The sequence below is a fragment of the Capra hircus genome, assembly GCF_001704415.2.
Source record: "Capra hircus breed San Clemente chromosome X unlocalized genomic scaffold, ASM170441v1, whole genome shotgun sequence".
Classification (NCBI taxonomy): Eukaryota; Metazoa; Chordata; class Mammalia; order Artiodactyla; family Bovidae; genus Capra; species Capra hircus.
This window is the reverse complement of record NW_017189516.1, coordinates 8,537,666-8,556,272: the sequence shown is the minus strand read 5'-3', so window position 1 is coordinate 8,556,272 and position 18,607 is coordinate 8,537,666. Positions and strand designations below refer to the sequence as shown.

Sequence of the window (18,607 nt, the reverse complement as noted above, 5' to 3'; positions counted from 1 at the left end):
GGTGGGGTGCTCAGAGCTGGTGCACTGGGATGACCCTAAGGGATAGGATGGGGAGGGAGGTGGGAGGAAGGGAGGGTCGGAATGGGGAACACACATACACCCACATCTGATTCCTGTGAATGTGTGGCAAAAACCACCATAATATTGTAAAGTAGTTAGCCTCCAATTAAAATAAAAAATAAATAAATAAAATACTTTACAAGTAAGCTTAAGTCACCCTTTGACATAACCTAAAACGCTCATCAAAGAATTTTACATGTCCCAAAGAGAATAGAAATCATATATTTAAACTCACTCTTATCAAAGGGCCCACCTCTTTCTTCCCTTAAGCTGAATGTGATCAATTATCAAATGCTCTAATTTTGATCTATTATTATAGATTCAGCCCAAGTACACAGAAAAGAGTTAACATAGCAGGCCTAAAACTACTAAAGGGAAGGCAGTCTTCAGGAAACTACTCAGACTGGCCTGCTTACATGGCTGGCCCTTGGGTGGCACCAGGAAACTTACTGGTAAACAGTTCCCTACACTGATAGAAAACTTTCCCTAACTGATAAGGGTGGCTCACTATGCCTAAATTGCTTATAAAAATAATATGGATCACAGTGAATATCTACTTTCCTTCTGGAAGCCTGGAATTTTGGTACATGCTAATCAGAAAGTACCTACATGACCAGCACACAATAAAAGCCTTGGTTGCTGAGTTGCTTAACAGGCTTCCCTGGCAGAAACGCTGTGTACATTACTGTGTTTCTACTGCTGGGGATGCTCTGTGTGACTGCTCAGGGGAGGAAGAAAGCAGAAGGAAGCCTGCATAGGACTTCTCCATAAAATTCCTTATACTAATTTTAGAAAGGCTACATATCCTTACTATCTTAGCCATAACCTTATGCTGAATCCTGTGATCTAGTGACTCCCAACACACCATTCATTTTTTGATATTAAGTAGCCAAATCATCGGAGAAGGCAATGGCATCCCACTCCAGTACTCTTGCCTGGAAAATCACATGGATGGAGGGGCCTGGTGGGCTGCAGTCCATGGGGTCGCTAAGAGTCAGACATGACTGAGTGACTTCACTTTCACTTTCCACTTTCATGCACTGGAGAAGGAAATGGCAACCCACTCCTGTATTCTTGCCTGGAGAATCCCAGGGACGGGGGAGCCTGGTGGGCTGCCGTCTATGGGGTTGCACAGAGTCAGACATGACTGAAGTGACTTAGCAGCAGCAGCAGCCAAATCATACAGGCCACCTGTGTTTTCCTTGACGTTTCAAAATGCATTTTACAACCAAGATTAAATATATTTACATTTTAACAATTAGATGGTTTTGGTTATAATTAAATCACTGGATTAGAACTATCAATAAATGAGGCTACATCTATCATATAACTTACAATTCAGTAACTATTTCTGACTTAGAACAAAATGTCAAGCTGGTGTTTAAGTAAAATAATGCACTTTCCCAGCTAGGCAGGTTTGTCTTGTTTTGTTTTTGAGAGGGCACATTTCTCCCCCCAAAAGAAAAAAAAAGTTTATTTGTTTCCTAAACTTGTTCCCAGTGAGACACTCTTCTTAGTGATAGTTCTTTTTAGATATTAAATTGTTATTTGCAGTTAAAATATCTTATATCCCACTTTCAGTTAATGACATTACTATCAAGTTTCAGGCTACTAAAGCAGGTATGCATACTTTTCAATTACAAATATTTCATGTAATTCTCTCTAGTTGTGAGAGAGTTAACTGAGGCTGGTTGATAGGGAGTCAAGGCCCCTTTAAGGAGGAGGTGAACATTTTTTCTTTTTCACAATCTTTTTCCTTAGTCATGTAGGAGATGCTTCTTTTAAGCTCCCCGCCCCCAACCCCAACAGGTATTGCAACAATACATCTCGCTTGAGACCTGGCCTTTCTTTAGGTCTGGAACTAATGATTACACAGCACAATAATACAGCTTACTCATGGCTATGCTTTTCTTAGACTCTATGTTGGTGACTGTAATTGTAAAAAATCTTGCTTGGGAATCTGTTTCTTAAGACTTGTACCCCTGATTACACATCAACAGTGTATCTTTCCTGGAACCATCCCCCCTGGCTAATCTTGTATGGAAGTTATCTCAGGATGTATGCCTTGGGAAAGGGTCTGGTGGAACTCTTACAACCTTGAGGTATTCTTTTTATATAATGCCCTGCTTAAACTAGTGAGGGTGGGTACTCTCCTACCCGCTTCTGGTGCCTTTTGCTAGAGGCTTTCTCTATTGCTGTTACTTTAATAAAACTTTTGCACCAAGCTCTGAGTGACTGAGACCCCATCTTTGGTCCCAGAGTGAATTCCTCTCCTTTGGAGACCACGAACTTCAGCACTGTTCACTGTAAGCTATCAGCTGAATGACTTCAACAAGGGTAAAAATCCTTTGGTGGCCCACTGTAGCCAACCTCCAGCAATCGTGCCTCAGGAACAAGACAAAGCATATACATGCTGCTGTATCTGAACTGACTAAAGTAATTCTCTAGGTACAATTAGAAAATGAGGGAGTTTCTCCTAACAAACTATAACCACTGATTTTTACCATATTCTCCAATACTTCTCCAAATGCATACTTACGTTCATGCCTGCTGCCAGGGACATGTCGACACTCAATCTTTTGTCATGCTCTTTTCCATGGAAACAAACCAGGCTTAAGGGCCCTGAAAGAATCCATTACAACTTCTGTGACTAAAAATTATGCTTCGTAAGGAAACGATGAGTCAACTGTACAAAGATAAATTACAAGGATAATCATCATAGCTAACACATAATGAGGTAAATAATCAACATGCCAATTTACTACAAGAAACATACCCATCTATCTAACCAGAATATTTGTTTCCACACAAGGAGCATATTCTTTGTTTGTAGCCAAATTACAATCATGAAATTGTTTAATCAGGACAGAATCTGAACAGGAGGCATAATTAGAGAAAATATGTGCTCAATAACATCAAAGACATTCATGTCTATACTCCAAAAATTTAACAGTGATTTTAGTTGAATGATGAGATTACAGCTTATCTTAACTGCATTCTTTATATCCTTGTATTATCTGAATTGGTTATAAAATAATAGTACCTCTCTATTTGATAACCAGGAAAAAAAGTACTTCCATTTTGAAATAAGCTAGGAAAAATAACCAGCTATTAAAATTAATAAAAAATTGAGGCTACATATGGCATAAAATTCCTAAGGAATAACATAACAAATATTGGGGGGAATGTATGTGATGAAAATTATGATTATTAGGACATAAAAAAACTTGACTAAATGTCTCTAGAAGAACTGTTACAAGTATGTTAATTCTTACCAAATGAATTTATAAACCAGATGCTATTTACAATAACTATTAAGTGAGTTTATTTTTTTTTAGATGAAGCAGAATTTTACAAAGTAATTCTTAAATTCAAGTTAATGATGAATTGGAGATCAGCAGCTAAGTAGACACTGTGAAAGAATAAAACAAGATTTGCTATGAACAAGGAAGGAACAGAACAGGGGTCAGCAAACTATAGCCAATGGGTCAAACCTGGCTGCAGACAAATTTTGCATTTGCTGTCTCTGGTTGATTCCCTGAGTGAATAGCTACAACAGACTGTGGCCCACAAGCCTCATATATTTGCTATTTGTAATTTTATAGAAAATTTTACTCTTGCAATAGGTACTTTAACTTTGCTGTCATGTCCATAGACTCTTCTCTAAGAGCTTCTAAGGGAGTCCATAAAGGCCAAGAGAAGGCTAATTTACAAGGTAAATACAATACATGAATACCACAAGTACAGAAGCTGGAAGGTATAAAAATAAAGGTTGAGAAGTCAGTGAATAGCAAAAGAAGTATGAACAATAGTAAGGGACTTTTTAAAAATACTGATGCCCAAGGCAACTAAATCACAGTATTCTACCCTGGTTTATTTTTAAAGTTCCTCAGATGATTCTAATGTACAGCTCTGATAGAGAAGCACTGACCTAGGAAGAATAGCAAATGCAGAGTAGCTGAGTGATGTCAATGATGTAGCACAAGAGTAATGAACCAAACCTTAATGAATGAACCTTAACCTGCTGTTAAGGTGCCCAGAGATGTTCGAATCCAGTTTCCATAACCAATGTTGTTCCTATATTTAAATTTCCATTAAAGCCCCATATTCCACATTGTTCAACATATTTATATACAATAAACCCCTGTTAATGAGATAGGCTAAGTGATTTTTCATTTCTTGAGATAAAAAGAGCCAATTTAGTTCAGAAATATGTATCAGAAATACAGTCACATGAAACAGACCCCCAGCAGAAATATAAAACATTTGAAATTGTTAGAATATGATAATAAGGCGAAAAATCATATACGATTCCCTCCAGATACCAGGATTCAATGTCTTTTAGAAGTCCAGGTTATGTTGTGCCAAAGCCACTAATTAGACAACTGCCTTTGTGACTCATACATATACCCACTTAGGGTGAAGCACTGAGGCAACTGGTAGTGGCTGTATTATAGCAACTACAAAAAATAAGGAAAGTAGGGTTTGACAGTTATTTCTCTTCTGACAATGATGTGCAAATTCCAATATAACCATGAGGTGCTGACCCTGGAAAGCATGACTATATCTCTGTCATAGCTAGACATGGTGCTCAGTTACCATTCTAATATGCATGGAATAACATGGATTAGATCATAGGTTACTAAGTTTGAGAACCACTGGACTAAATGTGTCCAGTGTTCAGGCTCTTACAAATATACTCTCACATCCTTCTAAACACCACCACCCTATCTATCATCACAGCTGTAGCATAGCCCTAATGACCAGCTGTTGTTTCACATTATCTAGTGTTACATTCTCTCCACTGAGCACAGTTGATGGTACCAATTCATATACTGCCAGCAGCTTATGACACGTATAAGCATGAAAAGGCACTGCACAAATAAAAACAGACTAGGCCAATTACATTCTCACTCTTTGGAATTTAAGTAGAAACAATGAAAACTAGGTCACTACCAGTGCAAGCTGAAGCTGAAGGCCTCATCAAAGTAGGGTAGTGGCAAAGTCAGTCAGGAGGAAGAAAAAAAATAGTAGAGAGGAGAATAAAATGTAGAATAGCAGATCAAATAGCTGATTTAATTCAAGTCAACAACACAATGGAAAAGGTCTACAAACTCAACGTGCTTAAGTGCCTAGAGCCACCACAGATATAATTTGATGCCACATTATTATAAGATTCCTATGAAATCTCTATCTTCCTTACTGTGGATATCTTACTGTGTATCTATATGTTAAATGTCTATATCTTGAGCTAATCCTGTGTCTTTCTTAAGAACTATTTTCAATGTGAAGTTTTTAATGATGTTATAAAATGAAAAATGGATTTAAGTTCTTATTCTTATTAAGCTCTTATTATTTTGACTACATATTCTTTAATCTATCTTCATCATGTATGCAAACATTTTTCTTCCCATATTATAATGTGTCTGCCACGTTTATATACAATTTAGAATGGTACCCGGAACTTGCTAAGAACTCTATGTTAGTTGTTACCTTTATCAGTGTGAAAACTAGTCAAAAGTCCATAGAGTTAAATAATTGAAAAACTGACCACCTTCTGCACCCTGTAATACACACTCACCTAAAATACAATTGCTTGAAATACATAAAATAGTATATCATTTGAGTATATGATTAAAAGAAAGCTTTGGGGGCACTGGAAATCTGTCAGTGTATGTGTTTATGAATAAAGGGGAGGTGGCACTCGAAGGTGCTAGGTCTTATTTCTTGAAACCAGAAATCCTATGCAATTTAGAAAATAACGTAGAGTTGGGATACATAACCAGAACTTTGGCAGGAAGTAAAATATTTAGACCTGGTTATTACTTGGTGGTGGGGCAGAGAATAGACAGACCCACCACAACTCAGGCTAGAATGTTAAGGGCCTACAGGAACTGTGACAAAGTTATTGCCACAGAACCACACATCCAATGAAGTTAGGTTTTGGCACAATCACAACAGAGAAAACTAAAGAGGTCAAAAAGATCACAGATAGGTGGATACTTCTAAAATTGGCAGGGAAATTTCTAAAGTGGCCTCATGATATCACTTTAGACTGTAGCATATGGCTGGACTTACTCTCCAACATTTCCACTTAAGTAAGAGCTGGAAAAGTATAAACCGAAGTATCTTTAGAAACGAGAAAATGAGATGAGGGTCACATGTGCTTAGTGGTCCAAGATATAGAAATGCAATACAAACACACCTGAATCAAGTGGTGGCTACACTCAGTCTCATCCAAGGCAACCTGTTCCACTCATAGAGCTCCGGAGATGAGGCAGTCTCAGAGAGCAATGAATCTTACTTAGTATATGACCTATCCTGTCATCCAGAGCAGAATGTACCAGGTGTGAGACACACTACCTAAGTACTGTGTCATTACTTGACTCAAAAACTGACTACCTAAGCAGGGGTGAGTTAAGTCACTTAAATCCTTGCACTGAGGAATAAACTTTGTGAAATGCAAAAAGAGTGAAGCAGAGGGAGCTAAATATTAAATGACAGTGCTGGGAAACTTGAGGTACAGCCAAGGACACTGGTGCAATAAGCAAAGTTTAGTAACAAATAACTGAAAATTTATGAGGAAGCAGAATATAAATAAATCTAGGAAGTAAACTACAGCTCAAGTGATAATGAAGGCAAAAAAGCAGAGAAAAGGAGGAATTATTTCATTTTCTTTAGTTTTTAATTGTCTTATTCAAACACAAGATTTTCTTTATTTGGACTTCTATGAAACTTCTGTCTACCTTAGAACTTGGCCACGCATAGTCGTGGGTGGTCCAAATTGCCTCACTGACCCGAGAGAGGTCTGTTTCTTGAAAATGAAAGAGGCTACAATACCAGAAATTGCTAACAGGATTCCAGCCACAACTGAAGCTCCCCAAAAATGTGAGTCTGCTGGAACTGGTTAGTGTCACAGTAGGAGATAAGGAAGTGAGAATTCCGCAGCCCCCCACCCCACCCCCCGCCATATATTAGAATAGAATGATAATAGCCACTCTGGAGTTCATCTCCAGAACTCTACGAGTGGAAACTCTACATGATAAAGCTGCTAATTAGGCATTTAAAACCATCAACGATGAGGCTGTGAGGGATATGGGAACTGCTAACTGTTCCAATAGAGTAACTTCCAAGTTTCTCTTTCATGGCCAGGTGGTAAATATTTTAGGTTTTGCAAGCCATATGGTCTATGCCACAACTACTTTGCCACTGTAGCATAAAAGCAGCCAGAGACAATACATAAATGAATCTGTGGCCATTTTCCAATAAAACTAAAATCTGAATTGTGTATAATTTTCATACATTATAACCTATTATTCTCCTTTTGAATTTTTTCAACTGTTAAAAAAATGTGAACATCATTTGTCACTCATAGGCTGTAAAAGAAAAAACAAAACAAGTAGTGGGCGCATAGGCCATAGTTTTGCTGACTCTTGGTATATAGAAATGGAAGGTTGTAACAAAGATGGTCATGCAGATATTTTTTAACCTGAAAGATTATATTTAACATACTCAAGGATACTCTAATGACAGCAAACTTTCTGTTTAATGGACTACTCCTGTTCTTTTTTTAAACTATCTTAACCATTTTTAAGTGTATAGTTCAATAGCATTAAGTATATTCATACTGTTGAGCAACAAATCTCTGTATCTTTTTCATCTTGCAAAATTCAAACTCTATACCTGAGAAACAACTCTTTTCCCTCCTCCCCTCAGCTCCTGGCAACCATCAGATTTTTAAGAAACACTGTGCCAGAGGAGATCTGTCTACAGAAGGGATTTAGGTCAGAAGATGCCAGCTTGCTCACACTATTCCATGCAGTGCCTTATAAAGTTGTCTAATCTACACTAAGAAACACAATTACATTGGATCAAAGATACACATGCATACGAACATATAGCTGGAACGTAAATTTCACAAAGTACTTACCCTTTGCCAGATGGAGGATAATATTTTTTTTCATTTTTAAATTCTATCTCCATCTATTCTTTCCTAATCTATTCTAATCTATACAATTCCGTTTAAAACTATGGCCTAGTTTTAATAGTACCCAAGGAAAACTGTTAACCACAAGCCAAACTAACACACTCATATTTTACACCATATGGGAAAAAGGTAACACTACAAACAAGTCAAAATTATAAAGAAGCAGAAGCTGTGAGGTTACAAGAACATTTATTTAGAAACACTGTGTTGGCCTGCAGCATTTAAACAAATTTAAACTAATGGCTCAAACTCAGGCTCCTTGTGGAAATTATGTCAATATTGGGCTGCATTTTTACTGGGCAAAAATCAACAGGAGCCAAGGAGCCAACCCATGACTGGGTTGCCTTCTAATTTTAGAGCAATTAAATGACTTTCATCCTTTGGCATGAAAGGTTCATGTTCCAGTGGACCACAAACCCAAACATACCCTCTTAGAAGCATCAACTGCTCTTTACCATTGAATCTGAACTCTTTTCTTCTTTTAAGAGAATTCTCTGTTCCATTGTCTATCAAAAGCAGATCAACAGAACAAAAACCAAACCAAAACAAAAAGCAAAGTTTCAAGATATTAAATACCAAAACCATCTTATACATTTATTCCACCTGGACCTTGCATGCATTTGCAATTGCAACCCCTGAAATAAAGGATGGAAACTAAAAGAAATGAAGTAAAGTAAAAGAAACAGAGACTAAGTGCATTAATTATACTAACTGCAACTGCAGAACACAGAAGTAAAGACCCAAAAACTTCTGCTTCTGGTACATAAATATCTAACTAAACTGGGATAAGTCAGGCCTGGTACACTTATGAGGGCTTCCATTGTGGCTCAGCTGGTAAAGAATCTGCCTGCAATACGGGAGACCTGGGTTCCATCCCTGGGTCAGAAAGATCCCTTGGAGAAGGAAATGGCAACCCACTCCAGTATTCTTGCCTAGAGAATCCCATGGACAGAGGAGCTTGGTGGGTACAGTCCATGGGGTGGCAAAGAGTTGGACATGGCTAAGTGAGTTAACACACACATTTGTATTCTTAGGAATACATATTTGTATTCTTAGGAATTATAACTGGGCTATCAAAAGTACTAATCATAGTTAGCTATGTGAACTGAAGCTGAAAGGATAGATAGCAAGCCAACACAATGAAGACAGGTGAGGTCACAAGGGCCAAAAGCAAGCAAAGCTTATGACAAGGTAAAGCCCTCACAACTTTAGAAATCAACTATAAGCTAACAAAAATAAACACAGTATACAATTCATTGCGGGGGGGGGAGATGAAGCTCTAAGTAAGCAGAATCTATGAATAAGCTAAAAATATGAGGTACAAAAAAAAGTAAAACAAAGTGAATTGGCAAGTCGATAGGCAACAGAAGTAAGACACGAAAGTTAAGAAGAATAGCTAAGTTACATAAATAGTACAATCCTAACATGAAGTTCCACAAGCTCCTGCTGCTGAGTTTCCCAGAGCTTCTCTGGCCCCAGGTCCCATCCCTAAATGGGCATAACCATAAAAAGGTCTCCCAATAATTGGAATTTCATGTGATCCCAGTCATCATTATCTCCCCATAAGTCACCAGCCAATAACCTGTCATTAGCTCACTGGAGAATTTGTCTCTAACAATCAGAAGTGCTTAACCAATTGTAAGAAGCAAAATAGCCCCTCAAGAGGAATGCAATTGAGGGAATTGGCTATGATCTTGCAGAAAATCCCTTGTTTTAAAGATGCTGTGCAAACCAGCTTGTGATATGGAATTTATATTTTATACCAACTTCAGAAGGTGAGATTTTGAGGGACTTGCTAGATGCAGCAAATAAGCAGCAAGCAGCGTTAGGGAGCTAAACCAGATAGAATAAAGTAGACATGTCATAGTGTCACTCATGCCTAAAATTCTTCTGAAAGAAACTGTACTGGAACAAGTCTACCTTAAGAAAGCATTCTTGTGACCAACTATTCCTTGTGTGAATCCATAGCTCTTCAGATCAAAGCTAAGTAAAGATCAGACCTGAGGACAGACATCCATAAGCCAGTCGATAGCGTATGACCAGTCGTGACATGAAAGCTATCCCTAAACAAGGATGAGGTGAGAAAATTAGATTCAACTTACAACTGAGGAAAAACAGAGGGACAAAAACTATGCAGCTGAAGTGAATGGATACGCAGTGAAAGAACATACCACAGCCTATGTAAGACTCATGAAGGATTTAAGTAAGATGAACTGGTAAGCACAGAAAACAGAAGCTAAAATTAAGCAGAAACTATCCATCAACAATCGAATAAAGAACAGAGGATGAAGACTTCCTTGTGGTACAGTGGATAGTAAATCATGTGCCAGTGCAGGGGACAGGGGTTCAACCCCTGGTCTGGGAAGATTCCACATGCCACGGAGCAAGCCCATGCACCACAACTACTGAGCCTGTGCTCTAGAGCCTGTGAGTCACAACCACTGAGCCTGCATGCTGCAACTACTGAAGCCCAGTGCCCTAGGGCGCATGCTCTGAGAAAAAGAGAAGCTACTACAATGAGAAGACCCATCCACCATAACAAAGAGTAGGCCCCACTCACTGCAATTAAAGAAAAGCCAGTGTGCAGCAATGAACACCCAGCACAACTAAAATAGAAAGAAAGAAAAATAAAAGAACAGAGGATAAGGAAACCAGATAGCAGCAGGAAGAGACTCAAGGATATAGAGAAAGTAGGGTCATGTAGTCATTCGTGAAACTACTGCTTCCAAAGATGGTTAGGTATGGCACTTTTGGATGTCCCATGACTGGGTTGTCTTCTAATTTTAGAGCAATTAGACGACTCTGGATATACCTACAACAGATGAGTTGTGATAGTCTAAAGCACTTCAGGGTTATAAAAAGGGAAAGAAAAACATTTCCACATAGAAATCAATACGGGGAATGTCCTAGACCTGCCAAATAACAACTGCTACCTCTACAGTCTCAGGAAACTTAACCCACAGACAATCAGATTCACAATTTAATGACAACTGGGCAGCAGAGAGAACAAGAATACAAACAGATAGTTTGCAGAGAGAAAGATGATACAGAATGGAGGCCACATCTACAGAGACTGCACAAACTCAAGTTATGAATGAGAAAAAGAAAAAAAAAAAACCTAAGTATTCAGTAGCTTAGTAAGCAGAGACATTACTTTGCCAACAAAGGTCCATCTAGTCAAAACTATGACTTTTCCAGTAGTCATTTATGAATGTGAGAGTTGGTCTAGAAAGAAAGCTGAGTGTTGAAGAATTGATACTTTTGAACTATGGTGTTAGAGAAGACTCTTGAGAGTCCCTTGGACTGCAAAGAGATCCAACCAGTCCATCCTAAAGGAGATCAGTCCTGAATATTCATTGGAAGGACCTATGTTGAAGCTGAAACTCCAATACTTTGGCCACCTGATGTGAAGAGCTGACTCATTGGAAAAGACCCTGATGCGGGAAAGATTGAAGGCAGGAGGAGAAGGGGATGACAGAAGATGAGATGGTCGGATGGCATCACTGACTCAATGGGCATAAGTCTGAGCAAACTCTGGGAGTTGATGACAGACAGGTAAGCCTGGCATGCTGCAGTCCATGGTGTTGCAAAGAGCTGGACATGACTGAGCAACTGAACTGAACTAGGAGGCAGGGGAAGACAGAGTATGAAGAAATGAGATGGAAGTAGAAGTAAGATGACATGCAGAAAACCAGAGAAATAAACTGAATCACATTAATAATACCACAATGGAGTCAAGTTCTGTAAACTTCTTAAACTTATCCAAATGAGCCCATTTCTTACAAAAAATTTTGGATTGCAAAGAATAAACCCTGAAAAGGAATATACTGTGGAGTTGGTTATTTTGAAGCAATAAGGTAGTTGTTTGTGGTTGTTGCTGTTCGGTAGCTAAGTCATGTAAACTCTGCAACGCCATGGACTGCAGCCCGCCAGGTTTCTCTGTCCATGGGGTTCTCCAGGCAAGAATACTGGAGCAGGTTGCCATTTCCTTCTCCAGGGGACCTTCCTGGACCAGGGATTGAACCGTGTCTCCTGCACTGGCAGGCGGATTCTTTACCACTGAGCCACCAGTGTAGACAGTCAAGCAAATCACTTTCACATCCCAGAACGTAATACTAATGACACACAAAGAATCTAGTCTGGCTATCACCTGTGCTCAGAAACTTAAAATTGTGAAATATGCACAGAAACAGGTGATCAGTAGTGGAGGCTACAGGTGAAAAACTGCTTTAAGAGGTTATGATGGGAGATGAGTCATGAACATGAGGAAATCCACTATGACTTTGAGAGCAAAAGTTATTAAAGCAGAACTTCACAGAGCTGATACTGGCAAACAGCCTACAGGCCAAATCCAACACCATCCCTCTTTTTTATATAAATATGGTTTTACTGGAACACAGCCACATTTGTCTGTTTATGTACTGTTTCTGGCTGCTTTCACTACAGTGGCAAAAACCACATGGTCTACAAAGCCTAAAATATTTACTGTCAGGCCCTTTATAGAAAAAGTTTGCCAACTTTTGCCACAGAGGACAAATAGGCCAGTGGTAGCAAAACTGAGAAGTCACAAAAGAGAAACAGGGGCAGAAAGAATATTTGTCATGTTAAAAAGCAGAACACTAAAGATTCTGAAATTTTTTCTGCTGAGATCCCCACTAGTACTCTTACTATTACCCCCTGAACCCTGAATTTGCTGGACATTTAGACAAATTAAATAACACAGACCAAAGAGAAGATCCTCAGGGGGAAAAGATTTGTATTTAAAAGTAAATAAAGCATGAACTATATGAAACTACAAAGATAAACTATATTTATCTTTACTATGAAATACAAAGGGAAAATAAACCATAAACAAAAAAGATACTTGAGATACATAAACAACTTCTATGTCAAATCAAGGAAAATATATCCGTGACATATATAGCAGATTAAAAATCAGTGCAAAAAATAAACTAAAAAATAAGACCCAAGAAAGATATTAACTGTTCCATCTCATTAGGAATCAAATAAATTAAAATATCAAGGGAGACCACTTCTCACTTTGCAACTGGCAGATTTTTAATAATATAGTATATTAGTAAGGATGTGGGAAAAAAATAGGTATTTGCATACATTAGAGGAATTATACTTTTAATCCAGCCATAGGAAACAAACATGGATATGTGCAAAAACTTATTTACAGGGATGTTCACATTAAGCATTATTCACACAAACTTAGAAGGGCAGCAATTGAACAAACACCCAAATACCAGATACAAATTATTTTTTACATTATAATGCCAATTAAAATATGTTTGTGCTGTGCTGTGCTTGGTCGTTCAGTTGTGTTCGACTCTTTGCGACCCCTTGGACTACAGCCTGCCAGGCTCCTCTGTCCATGGGGGTTCTCCAGGCAAGAGTACTGGAGTGGATTGCCATGCCCTCCTCCAGAGGATCTTCCCAATCCAGGGATCGAACCAGGTCTCCCACATTGCAGGCAGATTCTTTACTGACTGAGCCACGAGGGAAGTTCAGTTTATTATTAATTTTTTTATTAAACAGATGTTTAAGATGGCATGGGACATGCTTGAGATCTGCTAAATTTAAAAGCTTAGGCGACAAGGTTTCATTAATGACCCTAACATCAACAACTGACAAAGACTGTCACTCCAACCAAAACCTCACTTTGAACATAGAAAGAAAGTTGTAAAAAATCAAACAGAAAGTAAAATTTAAAAATAGTAAAGGTATACATGATACTGGATGCTTGGGGCTGGTGCACTGAGACGACCCAGAGGGATGGTATGGGGAGGGAAGGGGGAGGGGGGTTCAGGATGGGGAACACATGTATACCTGTGGTGGATTCATGTTGATGTATGGCAAAACCAATACAATATTGTAAAGCAATTAACCTCCAATTAAAATAAATAAATTTATATTTTAAAAAAATAGCAAAGGTAGCAGACCTAATTCAATATTATTGAAAACTAGGAAATTTTATTCTGGAAATACAAGGTCATTTCATTTCAAGGAAAGGTATTAAATATAACAAATACAACAAAAAAGACAAAGAAGAAGATTTACTTCCATGTTTAACACTTACTTGACTGAGATCCCTGTTATTACGTCCAGATCACACTTTGAGAATTCAATGGGAGGATTAATTCCTCCTAATCCTGAAAGCCATTTAGGGTTTGATATAGCAAATTACCAAAGCCACAGCCCCCTACATTGCCCCCTACATTGACTGCTAGGAGAGTGATTATATCCCAAGTAACCTATGTATCAGATTCACTTTTGGGCCTACGTAGGGTAGAAGACATTCTGAAGAAGGCAAACATGGGAAATGATAATGTAAGAATAAGAAGAAATAACAAACATAAAGACAGTCATTTCTAAGTCATACAAAGAAAGACATGTGGCAAGGAAAAGGATCCTTTAAGGGATGATAATATTAACAACATGGTCCATGAAGATTCTACTACTCTACCAAGAACTCAAGCCAATATCTAGATGACTATTAAGTCATGCACATAGTGCACAGATCATGAGACACTTTCCAGTGCTAACTTAAGTATAGCTGTTTTACTGTTATTACAAGTATTTTGAATAAAAATCACCTTGAATGTTTGCTTTATCACCTCAAGTCTTCCTGTCTTTTTATTTTATTTTTACTTTATTTTACTTTACAATACTGTATTAGTTTTGCCATACATGAACATGAATCCACCATGGGTGTACATGAATTCCCAACCCTGACCCCCCCTCCCACCTCCCTCCCCATATCATCTCTCTGGGTCATCCCAGTGCACCAGCCCTAAGCATCCTGTATCCTGCATCAAACCTAGACTGGTGATTCGTTTCTTACATGATATTATACATGTTTCAATGCCATTCTCCCAAATCATCCTGCCCTCTCCCTCTCTCACAGAGTCCAAAAATCTGTTCTATACATCTGTGTCTCTTTTGCTGTCTCTCATACAGGGTTATCGTTACCATCTTTCTAAATTCCATATGAGTGAAGTAAGCCAGAAAGAAAAGTCTTCCTGTCTTAAAGACTTTATGTATACATATTGTAGAGCAAGGATGGCATGCTATAGTCCATGGGCTGAATCTGGGCTGCTACCTTGTTTTGTTAATGAAGTTATATTGGAGCACAGTCCTGCCCACTTCTTTCCATATTGTCTATGACTGTTTTCATGCTAGAGAGTGTGACACCCAACTCTACCACTGGCTGGCTGTTTTACTGGGTGGCAACACCTCTCCAATCCTCAGTTTCATTATCTATAAAGTAGGAAAAAAAAATCCTACTTCCCAGAGTTAATTTAAAATTAGATAACAAATACGTGTAAAGCACTTGCCTAGAACATAAAAGGCACCTATAACTGAAAAGCACTACTATTAATATATGATTTCAGAAATTTCCAAAAGCTGTGTGTAGGTGCTAGATGACTAGCCTAAAGAAAAAGAAAAAACAACAGACCTGCTGTCACAAAAGCAAGAGAGGATGGATAACATGGCTAGAGAAGTACTAGGAAAAGAAAGGGCATTCAGACAGGAAAAGCCAAATTTATACAACTCATTTGGGCCCATATAGAGAAAGTGACAGGAATTTTTAAATTGCATGCTAACATTCATATCCTTATATGTAAACAATGTCATTTCAAAATACGTTGTGGTAAATGACACAGAACTCAGGGACTCTCTTTGTATCAATATTTCCGACTTTCCTGTAGGGAAAAGACCACTTTTCTATCATTCAGGCTACCTGTGCAGGCTAATTATGCCAACAGAATTATCCAAACACCAAAGAGAAAAACCAAGAACATTATGTTATGAAGGCACCATCTCAAACCATCCCTATGAGAAAAGGTGACTTTTATTGCTTCCATGAAATATGGCAGATACCAAGAAGTGATCTGACCCTTGGGTATTAACTTTGGATAGAGGAACTTAAGATAGGGGTGGCTTTTGCAGAAATCTCCCAAGAATGGCCATTTTATAGATGCTGCCTCGTTTATGAACCATTTCAGTACTCCTTGAAGCCTATCAGGGGGTCAATCCCTAAGGAGCCAAAAATGAAAGCTGCTGCTGCTGCTGCTAAGTCGCTTCAGTCATGTCCGACTCTATGTGACCCCAGAGATGGCAGCCCACCAGGCTCCCCAATCCCTGGGATTCTTCAGGCAAGAACACTGGAGTGGGTTGTCATTTCCTTCTCCAATGCATGAAAGTGAAAAGTGAAGTCGCTCAGTCACGTCCGACTCCTAGCGGCTCCATTGACTGCAGCCTACCAGGCTCCTCCGTCCATGGGATTTTCCTGGCAAGAGTACTGGAGTGGGATGCCATTGCTAGTCCAATTTAAATGGATTACACTAAAAGATGCTGTTACCTCTGAAATTACTAATCCAAAGTGCTATATTCTTGTCTGCTGCCTAAATAATAAGCTTCTGCTAATGAGCTGGCTTTTGATAAGATGTATGCAGCTCCAAAGGCTGATAAAGAAAAACTCTCAGTAAGTCTGGTTTGAAAGAATAGACTCTCACCAAAGGGACTGTAATCAGTGCATGCTGACATTATTTATGACATGCAGCTTATGCCACCTAGTTTACTTAGGAACCATTTCAATTCTTCTGATCCTCTGCAGGGTGATCTCAGACTGGGTAAGCATATAACCTACCCCAACCGTTTTGAGAAGGATATATCGTAGACTAAACTGCAGGCTTTAAAATTACTGGCCCCTAGAAATGACATTCCTACAAGCCTCCCTGATAGGAGTCAAGACAATGTCAGTCTTTCCTCCTTCACTTACCTTAATCACTGTGTTACCTTAACCACTGAGAAGACCCACTCTTCTGCTGCATAGGCACTCACATGGAAAATCTGGTAGACTCTATAAAACACTTTTCAAAGATATTCTCCACAGTTCAGCCTAGTGAGGGGTTACAAAAAGGAAAAAGACTGCTTTCATCATCTGTGACCCTCCTATACTCAGTTTGGTCAGCCTCCATTGCACTGAGAGAGGGTGGAAGGTACAGGAAAATGGGAAGGGGGGAGAAAAACAGTATTTTCAGGTTCAACTCAACAATTTTTAATGCCACTTTTACACTAAAATGGAAAAACTTCTGATTTAACATTTATGATACACTATTTATTGGTTATTTATTCTTTTGTCTACTCTCACAGGAATGAAAGTCCCATGATGGCAGGACTTTGTTAATATCTAGAACAGTCTCCAGCACTCAGTGAGCACCTAATAAATATATGTTGAAGGAAGAGGGAAAGTGCCACATCAGAACCATCTCTTTTCTACCAATGGGGAACCCCACCAAACCACCAGCAACTTACCAAGACTTCCCAACCATCTCACAAGGACATCCAGGGCAATGAGGCTTCATTCTGGTTTGCTGATAAACCCACTGGGCATGATGCCTCAGGATAAGTGACAAGTAGGTCTTACTTGTTACTTGTTGCTCTTGACCAGTGACAACATTTCTAGCTGCCCAAGAATCTGCATTTTTAACAAGTATCCCAGGTGACTATATGAATAATAAAAAATTTACATCATGGACATTTCCTTTACTAGAGGAGCACAATCTCAGAGGCTATTAAAAAAAACCTTTCACAGTGTGGAATGAAAATGTTTGTCTCACATGGCCTCCATGGACTTGGATGGAATCTAGAGAAAGCACTAGGTGGAAGACACAGTACTGGGCTAGGATTCAAATCTATTTTCCATAACTAGCTATGATCTTGTAAGAGATCATCTGCAAAAATGCAAGAATGGGAAAACAAGAGGTTAGGCTCAGTAGTCTCTAGCATAGTCTGAATATTTTAAGACCTTTTTTCATGTCATAATGGGAAGATATGAAGTAACTGCCTAGGCCTAGTAAGACTACCTTTCCTGGCCCATCCCACTAACTGGGCAAGCCCACCAGAGCCACTGACCACTTACTAAGACTTCACAATGGTTTGATAACCATGTGCAGGATGCTGACTTGAGCCTCTTCCAATTCTCTAGTAACCTCACTGGCCAGGCAGGGCTCAATATACCTCTTCACCTGTGGCATGGTTTCTGATCAAGTTTGGTGTCACCTGTAGGATAGGGAGAAGGAAGAAGAAACAAAGATAAGAACAGTCAAAGTATGACATCTAGCTTTAATTTTACTTTTACCACCTTAGACAAGTCATCTAGTCCACACCATGGACTTCAGAATTCACTCTTGTCAAGCACTACTATTAGCATTACAATTATCTTCTTTACCTGGCAAAGACTCTTACAACACCCACATTTAATAAGGATCCTTGCCTCTATTCTTTTTATGGGTTAATTTTTTTTTTTTTTTAATGAGACATCTTGGGTACAGAGGCACCAAGTAAATATATCAAAGCATTAGAATTCAGATCTGAAATAATGCTGATCCTCTTAGCTGCCTACCCTCTTTAGAGCTCAATCAATATTCTATCTTTGAATGGAGGTAAACTTGGTATCTTAGGGGCCCTTCTGTCTGGCAATTATGACTCTTTATTCCATGCTGCTGCTGCTGCTAAGTCGCTTCAGTTGTGTCCGACTCTGTGCGACCC

General features: G+C 38.8%; 1 long non-coding RNA gene across 6 annotated transcripts in view; it reads right to left on the bottom strand.

Annotated features, from left to right (window-relative positions):
* The window catches only part of LOC102191314, a 44,221-nt gene that overhangs the window by 15,260 nt on the left and 10,354 nt on the right, over positions 1–18,607 (bottom strand). For 3 of the 6 annotated variants that reach the window (XR_001917553.1, XR_001917551.1, XR_001917554.1), the window contains exons 2-4: positions 17,979–18,118; positions 16,836–17,534; positions 2,600–2,682 (exon numbers count right to left, since the gene is read on the bottom strand). This is a non-coding gene — a long non-coding RNA (uncharacterized LOC102191314). Of the gene's footprint in view, positions 1–2,599; positions 2,683–5,016; positions 5,032–16,835; positions 17,563–17,978; positions 18,119–18,607 lie in introns of all 6 variants that reach the window. The other 3 variants (XR_001917555.1, XR_311244.3, XR_001917552.1) reach the window with 3 other exon arrangements.